The 15,034-nt window shown below is 38.1% G+C and overlaps 1 protein-coding gene across 3 annotated transcripts in view; it reads left to right on the top strand.

Annotated features, from left to right (window-relative positions):
• Positions 1-9,902: 9,902 nt before the first annotated feature.
• Positions 9,903-15,034, top strand: part of LOC135209719 (L-fucose kinase-like) — a 262,617-nt gene continuing 257,485 nt past the window's right edge. Inside the window, exon 1 of one of the 3 annotated variants that reach the window (XM_064242480.1) lies at positions 9,903-10,046. The gene's annotated coding sequence lies outside the window, so the exon portion shown is untranslated. Of the gene's footprint in view, positions 10,047-10,160; positions 10,288-15,034 lie in introns of those variants that run through there. The other 2 variants (XM_064242482.1, XM_064242481.1) reach the window with 2 other exon arrangements.

The following is a 15,034-nucleotide window of genomic DNA, read 5'->3' as shown; positions in this document are numbered from 1 at the left end:
CAAAATAAAGATCAACCGGTACGGAAGGATCTCCAACAGTCCGACTGCCCAAGAAGAGGGGATTCACCTGTCTTGAAACTTGGACGATATAAGTGGAAGAGACCTACGACGTCCTTCGTTCTGCTTAAAGGGAAACTTTATAGATAAAAGAATTTGTTGAAGCTTTCACGCTATTTGACTGATTCTTCGTTTTATGACTAATCGGTTCTTGATAAGATTAGCCTCTGTGCATCATAACAGAAAACTTTTACCGATAATATACCGAACAAGAGAATGAATATTCTTCTGTGTAATACGTGTGTATGCAGTAAAAAGAAATATATATAAATGTATGTATATATATATATATATAGTATATATTATATATATATATATATATATATATATATATATATATATATATATATATTACACATATATATACATATATATGTATCACACAATATATATGCATATACATACATATAATACATATCCATATACATAATATATATATACATATATCTATATATATATATATATATATATATATATATATATATATACATATACATATATACACACACACATATATATATATCATATATAGATATATATATATATACATATATATATCTATATATATATATATACATATACTATATATATATACATATACATATATATATATTATATATATATAATATACATAGTATATACATATATATATGCATACATATATATGCATACATATATATATATATATATATATTCTATATATACATATGATATAGATACTATACATACATATATATATATATATATACATACATATATATATATATATATATATATATATATATATATATATATATATATATATATATATATATACACACACACAGATTGTCCATAAAGTCCCGTACCATTCTGAGCAATAAATACTTCTAATGGTACAGGGATTTATGGACACCCTGTATATATATATGTATATATATATATATGTATATATATATACTATATATATATATATATGATATATATATGTGTGTGTGTGGGGGGGGGGGGGCAAACAAGTCCTTAGGGTACCAGTCCCAAGCCCGGATAAATAGGGAGAGTTGGTGTCAGGAAGGGCATCCGGCTGTAAAAATCTGTGCCAAAACAAAAAATGGAATGAGCCGAAATATGGAAAAAAGAGGTAATGCTAGGGCGTACTCCGTAAACTACGCACAGAGACATCGCCCTAACTCTGTGGTAAGGCGAGGGCTACTGCATCAGGAGCAGGTGCAGCTAAAGAAGCGAGCTCACATTGGGTTCAGAGTATGTCAGCTAAATGTTGGGTCCATGACTGGAGAGGTAGAGAGTTGGCTGACTTGATAGAAGAAAGAATGAAGAATGTGTGTGTGTGCAAGAAAACGCAGTGGAAAGGAGAATAAAGCTAAAGAGTTTGGGAGATGGTATAAGCTATATATGGTGGACAAATAAGCAAGGTAGAAATGGAGTTGGCATAGTACTGTCTAGTGCCTGAAGAACTCGGTAATAGCAGTGCATAGAAGAATGACCGTATCATCAGATTGAAGATATGTTTATGGGGGGAGAGTTCTGAATATTATAAGCGCATATGCACACAAGTTGGTTGCACAGAAGAAGAGAAGGGAAAAATTTCTGGAGACATGGATGGAATAATGCAAGAACTGGAAGAGCATGAGAGGGTGATAGTTGGGGCAGATTTGAATGGCATATCGGAAGTGAAAATTAGGCGATTGGGAGGGTGCATGGGGGCCATGGAATTGGGGAGAGAAACCCAGAAGGAGAAAGTGTAGTGGACTTTGCTGTGTCATTCGACATGGCAATAGTAAACACATTCTTTAAGAAGAAAGGGAACACTTAATAACATATATGAGTGGGGGGAGATTCTCCCAGATAGACTACTTCTTGTATAAAGGATAAATCTGGTGGAGGTCAAGAACTGCAAAGTTATTCCAGGCGACCATGTAGCCCCCAACATAGACTGCTATGTATGGATTTGAAGTGAAAAGGGAAAGAAAAAGCCAAAGCTAAAGGGATAAGGAAAATTAAATGGTATAAAATTAGAGAAGGAAGGGGATAAGAAGAGAGAGTTTAAGAGGAGGGTTTTGGAGGATATTGATATAGGGATTGAAGATGTTCAAGAATGGTGGGCACGAAATGCAGCAATAATAAGAAGGCATGGAAAGGAGCTGCTAGGAGAGACATCTGGTATCATATGCGAAGAAAAGGAGAGTTGGTGGTGGGATGAAGACATTGAGAAAGTAGTAAAAGATAAGAAGGCAAAGAAAAGATGGGAAGAGTCACAGTTCAGTGGGGAAGACAGAGATAGGTTCAGAGAGAAAAACAAGGTGGTGAAAAGGTGGTAGCCCAAGCTAACAAGCAAAGTCGTATGATGATGTGTATAATGAGCTGGGGGACAAAGGAAGGATTAAAGAAGATGATCAAGCTATCAAAGGCTAGAAATAAGAGCACCAAAGATATTACACATATCAAACAAATAAAGGATCAAGATGGTGTAGTACTTAGAAAGGAGGAAGACATTGTGAAGAGATGGAAAGAATATTTCGAACAGTTGTTAAATGAAGAAAATAATAGACTAATAAGAGAGGATGGGCAAGTGAACATTGGCATGGTAATGAGGTTTTCTAGCAAGAGGTACTAAATGCACTGAGGAAGATGAAGAATGGGAAGGCAACCGGACCAGACATGATTCCGGTGGAGGCATGGAAAGCATTAGGAGATGAAGGAGTGGATATACTGTACGATCTAATGATAAAGATCCTTGAACAGGAAAAGATACCAAATGAGTGGCGTGGGAGTATATTGATCCCAATTTTTAAAGGAAAGGCGATGTCCAAGAGTGTGGTAATTATAGGGGCATTAAATTGATGTCCCACACTTTGAAGATACTGGAAAGGATGATAGATGCTAGACTGAGAGAAGAAGTACAAATAGGTAAAGAAACAGATGGGATTTATGAAGGGAAGGGGAACAACAGATGGTATATTTGTCTGAGGTAAATAATGGAGAAATTCGGGGAAGACAAAGGGACCTACATATGGTATTCATTGACCTTGAAAAGGCTTATGACCGAGTCCCGAGACAAGAGGTATGGAGGAGTCTAAGGGAGAATGAATTGGTGCCAGAGAACTATGTGTGATTGATACAAGAGCTGTACCGGAATGTATTTACCAGAGTGAGGAGCAGTGTTGGGGAGACAGAAGGGTGAGAGTAGGATTACACCAGGGGTCGGCTCTGAGCCCATTTATCTTTAACATAGTGATGGATGTTATAATAGAGGAAGTAAGGGAGACAGTACCATGGAACATATTGTATGCGGATGATATTCTGTGTGCAGAGAGCAGGGAAGATCTGGAAGTGAAATTGGAAAGATGGAGACAAGTACTGGAGGACAGAGGAATGAGAATAAGTAGATCTAAGACAGAATATATGTGTTACCACCACTGAGGGGGATGATAGAGAAAGTATTCAGCTTGGTGGAGAGCAAATAAGGAGAGTTTGATAAGTTTAAGTATTTGGGTTGGGATCTTTTGTTAACGCTGGAGGAAGTATGGAAGAAGGAAGTAAAACATCGGGTTACAGGCAGGCTGGAACAACTGAGAGCGGCCTCTAGAGTTCTTTGTGACAAAGAGTGCCGCTTAGGTTAAAAGGAAAATTTCACAAGACTGTGGTAAGAACAGCAATGCTGTATGGTACGGAAACAGCAAGCATGAGAAAAACAGAGCAGAAGAAGAATTGGGATATGGCAGAAATTAGAATACTTAGGTGGATGTCTGGGGTGACGAGAGGATAGGATCAGAATGACCTACATAAGGGGGGTTCAACTAAGGTGGTGGAGTATCAAAAGAAGGTGAAGGAGGGGAGGCTGAGATGGAGTATGGACACCATGTTTGAGGGGAGAGATGGACGGACCACGCTGGGAGATATACTATGGGGGTGGAGGTGCAAGGAAGAGAAGAGGGAGACAAGAAAGAAATGGAAGGATGTGTGAGAGGAGACTTACATGAGAAGGGAATTGATGAGGCAGAAGCGCAAGATAGAAATAGATGAAATGGCTCATCCGGAAACGGCGACCCCATATAAAAATGGGAACAAGCTGGGATGAAGAAGTGTGTGTGTGTGTGTGTGTGTAGGGTATGAAAACCAGGGTATGGGATGCTATTCGTTGATTTCCCCAAAGCACAGACCAACAAAAATGGTTTGCATAGGACAAGTATAGTGTGATGGAGGAAACAAAAGAAGTTATTAAATAAAATATGGTATGTATGGTAAACAACACTGAATTGTTCCCTTTTACTAAAATTCTGCATGAATGAGTACATAACGTTTAGAGAAGCTAATGTTGGCTGAAAATGTTCCGTGAAGGGAACTGAAAACCACTTGAAGTGCCCTATTGAAGGATTAGATAATTTAACGTGACTAGGGACCAATTGGTTACTTAGCAATGTCCCCTACAGCTTATTGTGGGTTGTGAACCACATTATATCTAGAAATGAATTTCTAATCACCAGAAATAAATTCCTCTGATTCCGCATTGGCAGAGCGGGGAAGCGAACACGGACTACCAAATTAGTAGGTGAGCACGTAACCCACTCATCCAACGAGGAACTATGTTACTGATAAAGCCAGGTACTAGTGATTGCTTCATCATTGAGCTTCACTTATTCATTGGTTAACCTCTGTAATTAGTTACTTGAAATTTCAATAAATCGTTATAAAATGATGCACATGAAAAGATTGAATGTTCTTGCCTCCACCAGTAACAATTGTTGATAACTAATCTGAGTAAAAGTTTAAGCTGGTTTATTACAAATTTTATAATACACAAGTGGCGTAGCTACCTGTTATCCATATTTCAAAATAATTTTGCATCTTAATTCCTGCTACTTTTTTTAATTTATTAGTTTTGGGTAAATCTTTACTTTGGGTTCAGGTATTTAATAACATGGAAGTATGACTTCTGAGCATGAATTATAAGCACTAAAAAATATTGATCTCTAAATGGACTTGAGGTGAACACACAATGTGATTATTGGATGGGTGTCATGATCCTGAAATAAAAAATATGCATAGCTGTTGAAATCTAGAGAGAAGACGAATCAAAGTTTCGCAGAAGTATTTTATTGGTTACTATAGAATAAGTAAAATCTACTGTAGTTAGTCATTGCATAGTTAGTAGCAGTGTACAATTGTACTACTTTCACTAATCACGATAAAACTAAGAACAAATATATAGGATGTCTGACCTATTGTGCTGAGTGTTTAAAGCAATTGAGAACTAAATGGTGGCTTGTCTAGCTGTATCTTAAATTTTCTTTTAAGAATTCTATTGATCTATAGTGGGTTGCTTCACTGTATCTTAATCAGATGTCAAGATATTTTTGTGAATGTTCGTGTCCCTTGTCCTGGGAAAGAGTAGCTCCGATCAAAAGGTTCTTTGCTGTGTGGCAGGATCACAAGCTCAAAAAACAAGCGGGCAAAATTCCCCCAACATAAACTTAACCAATACAGCTGCCAAACTCACCCTCAGTCACACTTTCCTCTTTACACTACAGAATACACACAGGACAATTGACCTACCTACACACAGAACAAAAAAACACAAAGACATGTACTCACCCAACTCCAGATACTCAGGGCTATGCTGTGCTGTCCGCTGGTCGAGGTCGCTGAGACACCAACAACAAAGACAACAACCAAGAATCACAACCCCGCAACCCAACAACCAAGGACCACAACCCCACAACTCAACAACACAGCAAACAACAAGGAACAACACAACAACACAACAACAACAAGGAACACAACCAACAACTCAACAACACAGCAAACAAACAAGGAACACACCACAATCTCAACAAACACAGCAAACAAACAGGAACAACACACACAACAACAACCAAGGAACAACACAAACAACTCAACAACAACACAGAGCAAACAAACAAGGAACACAACCACAACTCAACAACAAACAAGGAACACAACCACAACACAACAACAACCAAGGAACACAACCACAACTCAACAACACAGCAAACAACAAGGAACACAACCACAACACAACAACAACCAAGGAACACAACCACAACTCAACAACACAGCAAACAAACAAGGAACACAACCACAACTCAACAACAAACAAGGAATACAACCACAACAAAAGACCACTGCACAAACAACCACTAACATAAAAAAAAATGAACAACACAACAAGCCAACACACACCCACTAACAACACCAAGAAATCACAACAGTTCACCAACAACAACCCTCAACCACAACAATTCACATATAACTCAACAGGAACTCACAAGCACAACAAATCCAACAGCACAGGCACAACAACTCTAAAACAAACAATATCAAACTTAGCAACAATTAAACAACAAATCAATAACACACAACTTAAATGACTTTCAATGCCTTCAACACTCTTCATAGACCTCTGCCGACACTACTGATCTTCACAGGCTCTGCCTAAAGACTGACTTTAAAAACACAGAACTCTAACCATAACTCTAAACTCCAACAGCACCAGCAGACAACCGAGAACTCACCAACAGCCAATTCAATCGTTAACCATCCATCCACCAATTACGTCCTCTCTCTCTCTCTCTCTCTCTCTCTCTCTCTCTCTCCTCTCTCTCTCTCTCACCTCTCTCTCTCTCTCTCTCTCTCTCAAGGACGTTGTCAAATGGAACTCCCATGACTCCTCCATAGCTGCACCATTTTCATTAGGAATCTTGCATGCACCATACCTTCAGTGTTCTTGATAACGTTTGCTTTCCTATTGCATCGAAAATCTTTTCAGAAACAAGAGGTCTTTGATTTTCAGTCTGAATTCATTTAGTTTTCCCTTAGTTCTGGCTCCCTGGATTCATGTTTTCTAGAAAACGCTCCTGTGTTTAACCAGTTGCCATTGGTCAGTACCCCGCTGTAGCTTTATTTAATTACTGAAAGAGTATATCCTCAAACTTATGAGTGCCCTAGTTTGCAATATACATTTCATAACGGATTCTTTGGTGCGCTGATTTGAAATGATTTATTTTTTAAATTCTGTACGTATTACATAAACTTAGTACCTTAGATGTTTTTTTGCCTTTCAATATAAAATGAATAAACTTAGTTATCACTAGACTGTTGCAGCCCTAGTGGGGATCCTAGCAGTTGGCCTTCTTATGTACTTTGAGTATATCCTTCAGAGCTGACCCAATCTGCTAATACCAACACAGGCTTTTATGGTACAAAGAATAGAGAGTAAATCATTGCTTTGTACTGAAAATAAGTTTCCTCATTTGAGCAGGACTTTCTGCATAAAGCGCCACTTCTCTTGGAGTAAGGATGAAGTGTATGAAGGACTTATGTCTGCCGGTGATTGCCAAGATTGCAATAGAATTGAATATAGAATTTAGGCCAGAGGCCAAGCGGTGTGAAATGGAGATCATCATGCCAAAGAGAGAGAGACATAGGCAAGTGATTTTGACACGTCTCCGGATAGGTTATGATTGTCTGGCGCTCCCAAATGCTCTGAATGTAAAGTCATGATGACAACTAAACATTATTGTGTGAATGTCCTAAGTATAGTCGGCAGCTAACATCAACTTTTGTAAATAAATCGATCAGTGAAGTTTTGTCAAACTTCAGCATTTGACAAAAGAGAAATAAAAAAAATATAAATGAAAAACAAATCCCTCGGGCCAGCCCTGTGAGAGCAGATATTCAGGTCAATGGTCGAGTAAAACTATTCTAATGGTGAAAATAATGCACAAAATTCTAATTAGAATATAAAATTTAGGTCAAAGGCCAAGCGCTGAGACCTCTGAGGCTATTCTGTGCTGAAAATAATACTGAAACAATTGTTAGGAGAGGGTGGAAAATAAGATGGAAGAGGCAGAATATGAAAGGACGTTTAGTAAAAGAATGAAAGGCGTTGCAGAAAGGGGCCGAAAGGAGGCCACCAATACAAAGAACCTTAAGTAATGTCCACAGTGCACCACATGAGATGCACTGACGACACCACCCCTCAATGGGACACTGCACAAAGAAAAGGAATTGATAAATGTACATTCTGGAATACTAGATTAAAAAAAAACATACAGAAGAGAGGACCCTTATTTGTGTATCCATAGGTTTCCAGAAAGTATTTGATTCAGTGGACAGAAAAAAGCTTATTGAGGTATGATGAAAATGGCTGCCTGCAGAAGTAATGAACACATTAGCAAAGATGGTATAACTCTGTGTCTCAACTGGCATAAGGCAGGGATGTGATGGATCAACCACATTTTTCCTGATAGGAACTTACCTGATCGTCGAAAACTTAGAAAATACTACGGGAGGATTTATGAATGAAATTTCAAGAATCGTGGCACTGCTATGAGACGACGGATTAATCTTAGGGCACTCACTGGAAGAACTATCAAAAGACGTAAGAATTCATATGGAAACAACCAGTGGATGTGGCCCAAACATAAAGACAGATGCAATATATCTATATAAACGACTGGTTCATCATTGACGACGTAGAAAATATGCAGTGCATTGAAGGAATAAAATAGTTGGGCAGATAAGATACCTGGGTGTGACAATCAACAACACAAAGACAACTTCAGAGGACAAATAAAAAGGCCCAAATTAAAGCAAAACAGATGACAAGCATGGCTAATGCAGTCATCAGTAACAGCTGTAGCAGGGTGACGGTAGGGAAACTGTACTGGAACTTGGAAGGTATTGGCGGTGCCATTCTTTATCTACAAAAAGTAGATAACCAAGTGAGCAGGACAATACTGAAGGCACCAATGTTCACAGCAAGTTGTGCTTGAAGATCTGAAATAGGGGCCTCTTCCTGCCGCTGAAGGTTTAGGAAGAATAGTAACTATTGTATCTGAAGCATAGACTTTGGAGTGGTGGAAATAGGCTCCTAAATGAGAGAAACGTAGAGCAGTATGGTATGGAAAAAGGGAAACGCCTTGGATTCTGCGAGTAAAAGAGTTTCTGAAAGTTAGAATTGAATAAAGCAAGGTGCTTAAAAGATATGGTGATCGATATGCTTAAAAGACAGGTCTAAGAGAAATGATTGACAAATCAACATGAAACATTCTATGAAATTTTGACCAAAACACAGGAGACAAAACTTTGTATGATAACACTGAAAAATTATGCTGATCAGTAAGGAAGCAGCCATATCAAGAAGATAAAGAGGCATGGACAGCTAATATCTTACTCTTCATAGATCATTCGATAAAAGGAGTTGAAAACAGGAAGGAATATATATATATATAATATCTATATATATATATATTATATATATATATATATATATATGTATCTGGGGTAGTCCTACAGTTTAAAATTCACTGCTCAATTGTGTGTATTTGTTTAAGTTTTCTTTACTATTTTCAATCTTTTCTGTCGACAGATTTGCAAAAAGAAATATATTTGCTAAAAAATGAGCAGTTTATCTGCTTACAGAAGCAGAGATTGTTAAAAAAAGGGACAAACGAACTAACAAAGGGAATAAAGCTTTGTAACTCCAACGTATAGTGTAGTGTGTCCGCAACTGTGTTGTGGAGTGAGCGCTTGAACCAGGTTGGAACCTGGCACGGGCTCTTGCTCGTCAACAATCACTTCTTGATAAATTTGAAAAAAAATTAGTAGTTATCTGATTTTCTCAAAATGCTATGGGTCCGTACCCCTAACAAAATATTTTTTGCTTATTTTTGTTCTCCGTTAATTTTTATTCTTTAAATCTCTGCTGCTGTTCAATGGTTCAGCAAATAACTGATAAATCTGTGAGCTGTAATATGGACCCCTCAACTGTAGGATTGTTGTACTATTAGTCAATGTAGTTAAACAACACAGGGGAAGGAGAAATAGAACGGGCAAAGGAGCCGTTTCATAAACAAACGTCGATTGGTACTACTACTTCTACTACTGGTAACTGATATGACATGGCATGACGTCCAATTGGTTTTGGGGCGTTCGCTGATAAACGAGTTAACGCTAGATCCACGAAGGTAATTAGACGAAGCTGTCACTCCATAAATATATTCGTATTTTTCTTACTATATGTTATGGTTTCAGGTTTTGCCACTGTTGGGGAAAACCTTACCAGTGGGACTGGGCAGGTGGCGGTGTAAAGCTGCTCTTCCCGATGTTTAGTGTTACTACTACTACCTACTAGTCTTTTGGGGGGCTGGGTCCAGTGGCCAAGACCACCCCCTCACCCCGGCCAGGTCAGAACATAGGACCCCATAGGTAATGTCAGGTTAGGTCAGGACGTGGCATTCTGGAGAGGTAGGTTTGTTTTCATCAGGAGAACCTGTTCCCCTTCCGTGTACACTCGCCCTGCAGAAAGTTTATTGAGGTAGCCTACTAGATACCTAGTACATTCAGAATGAATAGAGTAGGGTAAATGACTAAGCGGCGACATAGGGGGAAACATCAGTTCAGGCCAACCCTCATCACGGTGGACGGGTCTTATTCACTCGATATTTAATTGGTGAAACATGAATACAATTGCAACTCTAAGCATACCATTTAAAAGACTGAAGTTTCGTCAACATATGTGATATATGAAAGCCCCATACGAACTAAAATAAGCATGTGAGCTCTTCGTAAAATATGTTTTCAAGGCAGTTTGAAATCCAATATGGCGGCTACGTTTTTCATGGACGGTTCTCATCAGTGACGGACACCATCTTTCCCCAGCCTTCCCAGCACTCATTTGAACAATGTTAGCGTATGTATGTAACGTTTATTGATCTTACTCAAGATTGCAGTTGTAATCAGCACAATAAAACAACATTTTTTGTTGCCTATATTAGTGAAAGTATGAAACTTGTTATTCCCTTCCCCGGGGTTATGGTTGGAACTGAATTCATTCTTACCTTGTAAGTCGGCGGTTTTTATCCTTACTGCCATCACAACTGAAACTCCACAGTGCTTATTTGATTGTTATTATACATTTTGGTCTCAGTTCACTCCACATTGCACTTTAAACCCGTTGCTGTTCCTGGTTTCTAAGCGCGCGCGCCATAAACACAATTACAAACAGCAGCAGACGACGACAGACGACGACTGACGACGAAACTGGCAGTTCCCTAAACTGTTTACTTTACTCGTTATTTAGTTTAAATTTACATTGTTATTTAAAAAGTTTTGATTTAATTCATGTATATTATCCTTTTTAGCAACCAAATTACCCGAAAAATTACAGATATTTCTAACGTAGATAAAATCAAATGTTTCTAACGTTTTCGTACATCTGGCTGCCGAAAACCATAGAGGAACGAATACGGAAAAGTGCATAGAGGAACGACTACGTTTTTTTTTTTTGCTTTTTTGTTTTTTGCTAGCACTTTTCATTGATTTCAGTCTTTATTAGTATTTTGAATTTCCTTAAATAATCGTATGCCAGAAATAAATGTAACCTTTAATGTTGCATGCTTTAATGTTTGCATGCTAAGAATGGCAAAATCATCGTTGCCACATTAGTGGAGGCTTCACACATACGCCGTTCCATTATTATAAACTGTTTCCATGAATTCTAGTTGTCATAGTAATGCAATAATGATAAAATTTGCTTTAATATTTATGTATATATACTTCCAATACATAGCCTAATTTCACCAATTTCAACGTTTTGTGTGTAGTCTTATACCCAGTTTGGAGGGTCAACACATACCGAATGGCAACAGAGAGAGAGAGAAAGGAAGGCGGAGGAACGAAGAAGAAAAGGGACGGATGGCGGTGGAGGGGGGGGTGGGGGGGGGGGGGTGGGGGGGGGGGGGGGGGGGGGGATGAGGGTAGTGGAGCTTTATACGCGTGTTCGTATCCATTTCTGCATAATGGAGTTTTTGTCTCTTGGTACAAGGACAAGTGTCGTTATTCTTTACGATTAGTGATTCACGATACCCTTATAAATTACGGCACTGGGTGTAATGCACTATAGCAAAATCTCTGTTCTGTTACGAGTGTTCGTTACAGAAATAGGTATTGCCCAAAAACGTGCTTGCACTGTTTCTGAAACCCATAGTAGACATGCTGCTTAGTTGTCAATCAAGTTTTTATAAACCAAGTATTTTTTACAAGCTAGCTATTGAATAAATTTGTATTTTTCTCAGTCAAACATATGCCCCTCAATGCTAACTTTCCTCTTTTTTTAACGACTTTCTGGTCATTGCAAATTCGGCCCCATAATTTCTTATGGTGCGAAAACAGACAGAGGCCCATGGACCGAAACGATTGCGTCACACTACGGCGATAATCCAGCAGTAAAACATCTTCATATATCCAAAAGTAAATAATAAAGATATATATGCGCATTAACGATTATAACAATTACATGTATAGCTGATAACAATCTGCACGAATAACTGGTAAACTGTTCTGCAATGACAGTTGAGTATAGCAATTATTTACAATAGGTACGAAAGTCAAGATGTCGTGACGTCATAATACAGAACTTGAAAGACGTTCTAATTCAGAAAAAATAATTACTTAAATTTGAGTCAGAGGCGAGTTACTTTTTCAATAACGAATATTTTCAAATTAATCATCATAAATATGTAAAATATGATGTTTTACTACTTATTTAAAAATTAGCCAAGAGAACGCTTCTCGTCATCTTCTACCCCAACAGCTGTTTACGCCTGGCTTGTTGTTGATGAGAAATCGTGTTTTCGATTGTTGTGATAAAAGTGCTCCAGCGTCTGTGGGTACAAGTGGTGTGCGGATTTATCACAGGAAATGGTTAGTTTATTGACACAAGCTACTCCGTAAACATCGAGATGGCGTCAATCTTCGAAACATTTTTAGTGTAAGTAAAAATTTCTAAAGCGTTTTGGTGAGATTTCCACTGCCCGTGGGCGCCATTTTCAGTACCCTCTGTTTAAATCTGTTTAAAATCTTAAATTTGGCCTTAATTTCTAACTTTGGGGAAATACTTACTTGAAAGGAGAGTAGAGGTCTTTAGCTCCGTTTCTCACCAACAACAAGTCGCGACTGATGCCCATCTCGGGTGTCAGGACGCGTTATAATGTACTTTTTCGGAGGGTGGCTTGCACTGATGGTAGCTGGCCTGCGTGGCCTGCTTTGATGTTTTACCCTAGCAGCCACCGACCCCGGAATGCGGCCACCTTCCTGAAATGATACTTGAATTGGTACTATTTCTGCAGAAGAAGCAACTGCAAGGAACGTAACTGCAGATACGACATCCACTAGGTATTGGGGCATCCACTGTATTTCCCCGTGTTTAGTACTGGCCCCGGGGGGTTAATTAAAGTTGTCCGAATAAATATTACTTAAAATTCTTGTTCAGTAGGTAAAACTGTATAGAAAAACTGCAACTGCCATAGTCTAGGCTGCCACGGATAAGTACCCAAGATCTACCCTTGAATTTGCTGCCATGACCATCAGCCAAGGGTTGCAGCCCATCCATGCAGCGTACCGAGACCTCTACACTCCTCTCGAAGTATAAGTGTTTTCTCCTAAATTACGAAATAATGGTATCAGGAAGTGGTCATGGTCTGAGAGAGGTGGCCGCTGTCGCCGTGCAGTCATTTACCCTAGACTGCTTCTGACCAAAGTAAGGACAAGCTTGCACATGATGTAATGAGGCTGAATCTGGCTGATTTTAAGGTAAAACAGAATTATCTTAAACATTTTTATGTTAAATGATGTGGGTTGCTGATGATAGTTAAGACTGTCAGATTACTATACAAATATATATATATATATATTTATATATATATTTAACCAAATAACTGGACAAAATCATAAAAAAGCAAACTTAAGGTTCTTAACTATTTCTACCTTGGGAGACATCTGGTCCGGACTTACACAGTTAGGCCTAATCCTGGATAAATTTAGCCTACGCAGAGTCTGCCAAACATGATTGTGTCTACGTGTGTCTCATGACCACCAGAGGTCATTCATTCCTCACACCTTTGGACTGTGGAGCATCCTCCCAGAGGAAGTTGTGCAATTGGGACTTAAGTTGAAGTGAAGGTAAAATACATTAATAACCTAATACTATTCTCCTTGCATTTTAATATATTTCCTTTTTTAATAAATGGGATCTCTTCTTTATGCATTTCCCCTCACTTCTTACTCCTTCCTAATTTAGCACCATATTCTTTGGAAGTTTGAATTTCAAGTTAATGACCCTTTTGGTGGGCTTGTTCCATATGAATAGGTTTCATCTACTGAATAATGATAAGAATACATAATAAACTAAAGGAATTCATTAAAAAACAAATGGGTAAAGCAAGTCGTTGGCACAGGAGAAAGAGTCTGGTAACGTTACTTTACATTAAATCTGGTTCCAGCCAGTTACCCACCGGAATATTGACCACCTTTTACTATTTATGATTTTTTGTATGGTTATGTTGTCTGTTTATGTTTATGATATTTACTCTCTTTTATCTATAATTTTATGTTGATCCACTTGGTGCTGGTACTAAAACTTGGTGCCAATTTTGCATTTGAACTGCTAGGTAACAAACCAAAGTTGCGTGATAGTAGTCTTCAGTTTTATGGAAAAAAATCTGGGAACATGTCACATTTTACTTTTAACCATTATTTCAATTTGGACATGAAAATTTAATTTTCCTAACATAAGTTTGAATGTGAGCTTTGAACATTTCTGACATAAGTTTTGCTAGCAAATGAATGCTTTCGCAACATTGGACCTCATCCTTTGGTTATAGCCCACAGTTGAGGGATCGCAGTGGGAAGGCAGGGTTTTTGGGTGGGAAAAATACAAAATGAGTGTAATCCAAGTTCTTTAATCACATCAGTAGTTTTAATTCTGATTAAGAAGAGTTCAAGGAATGTTTTCCGTATACGCAATTCAAAGGAAGAGCTCTGCACATAGATGTTGTTTATTAGTGAAACTTTTTGACAGAACAATATATATAGAAGGAGGTGTATGTGATGCTGTACAGGTGAGATAACTTTAAAAAAATTGCCAAAATAATGTGAGAAATTTACCATCTTTTGT

The sequence above is a fragment of the Macrobrachium nipponense genome, chromosome 38 (assembly GCF_015104395.2).
Source record: "Macrobrachium nipponense isolate FS-2020 chromosome 38, ASM1510439v2, whole genome shotgun sequence".
NCBI classification, from domain to species: domain Eukaryota; kingdom Metazoa; phylum Arthropoda; class Malacostraca; order Decapoda; family Palaemonidae; genus Macrobrachium; species Macrobrachium nipponense.
This window is presented reverse-complemented; position numbering and strand designations above follow the sequence as displayed.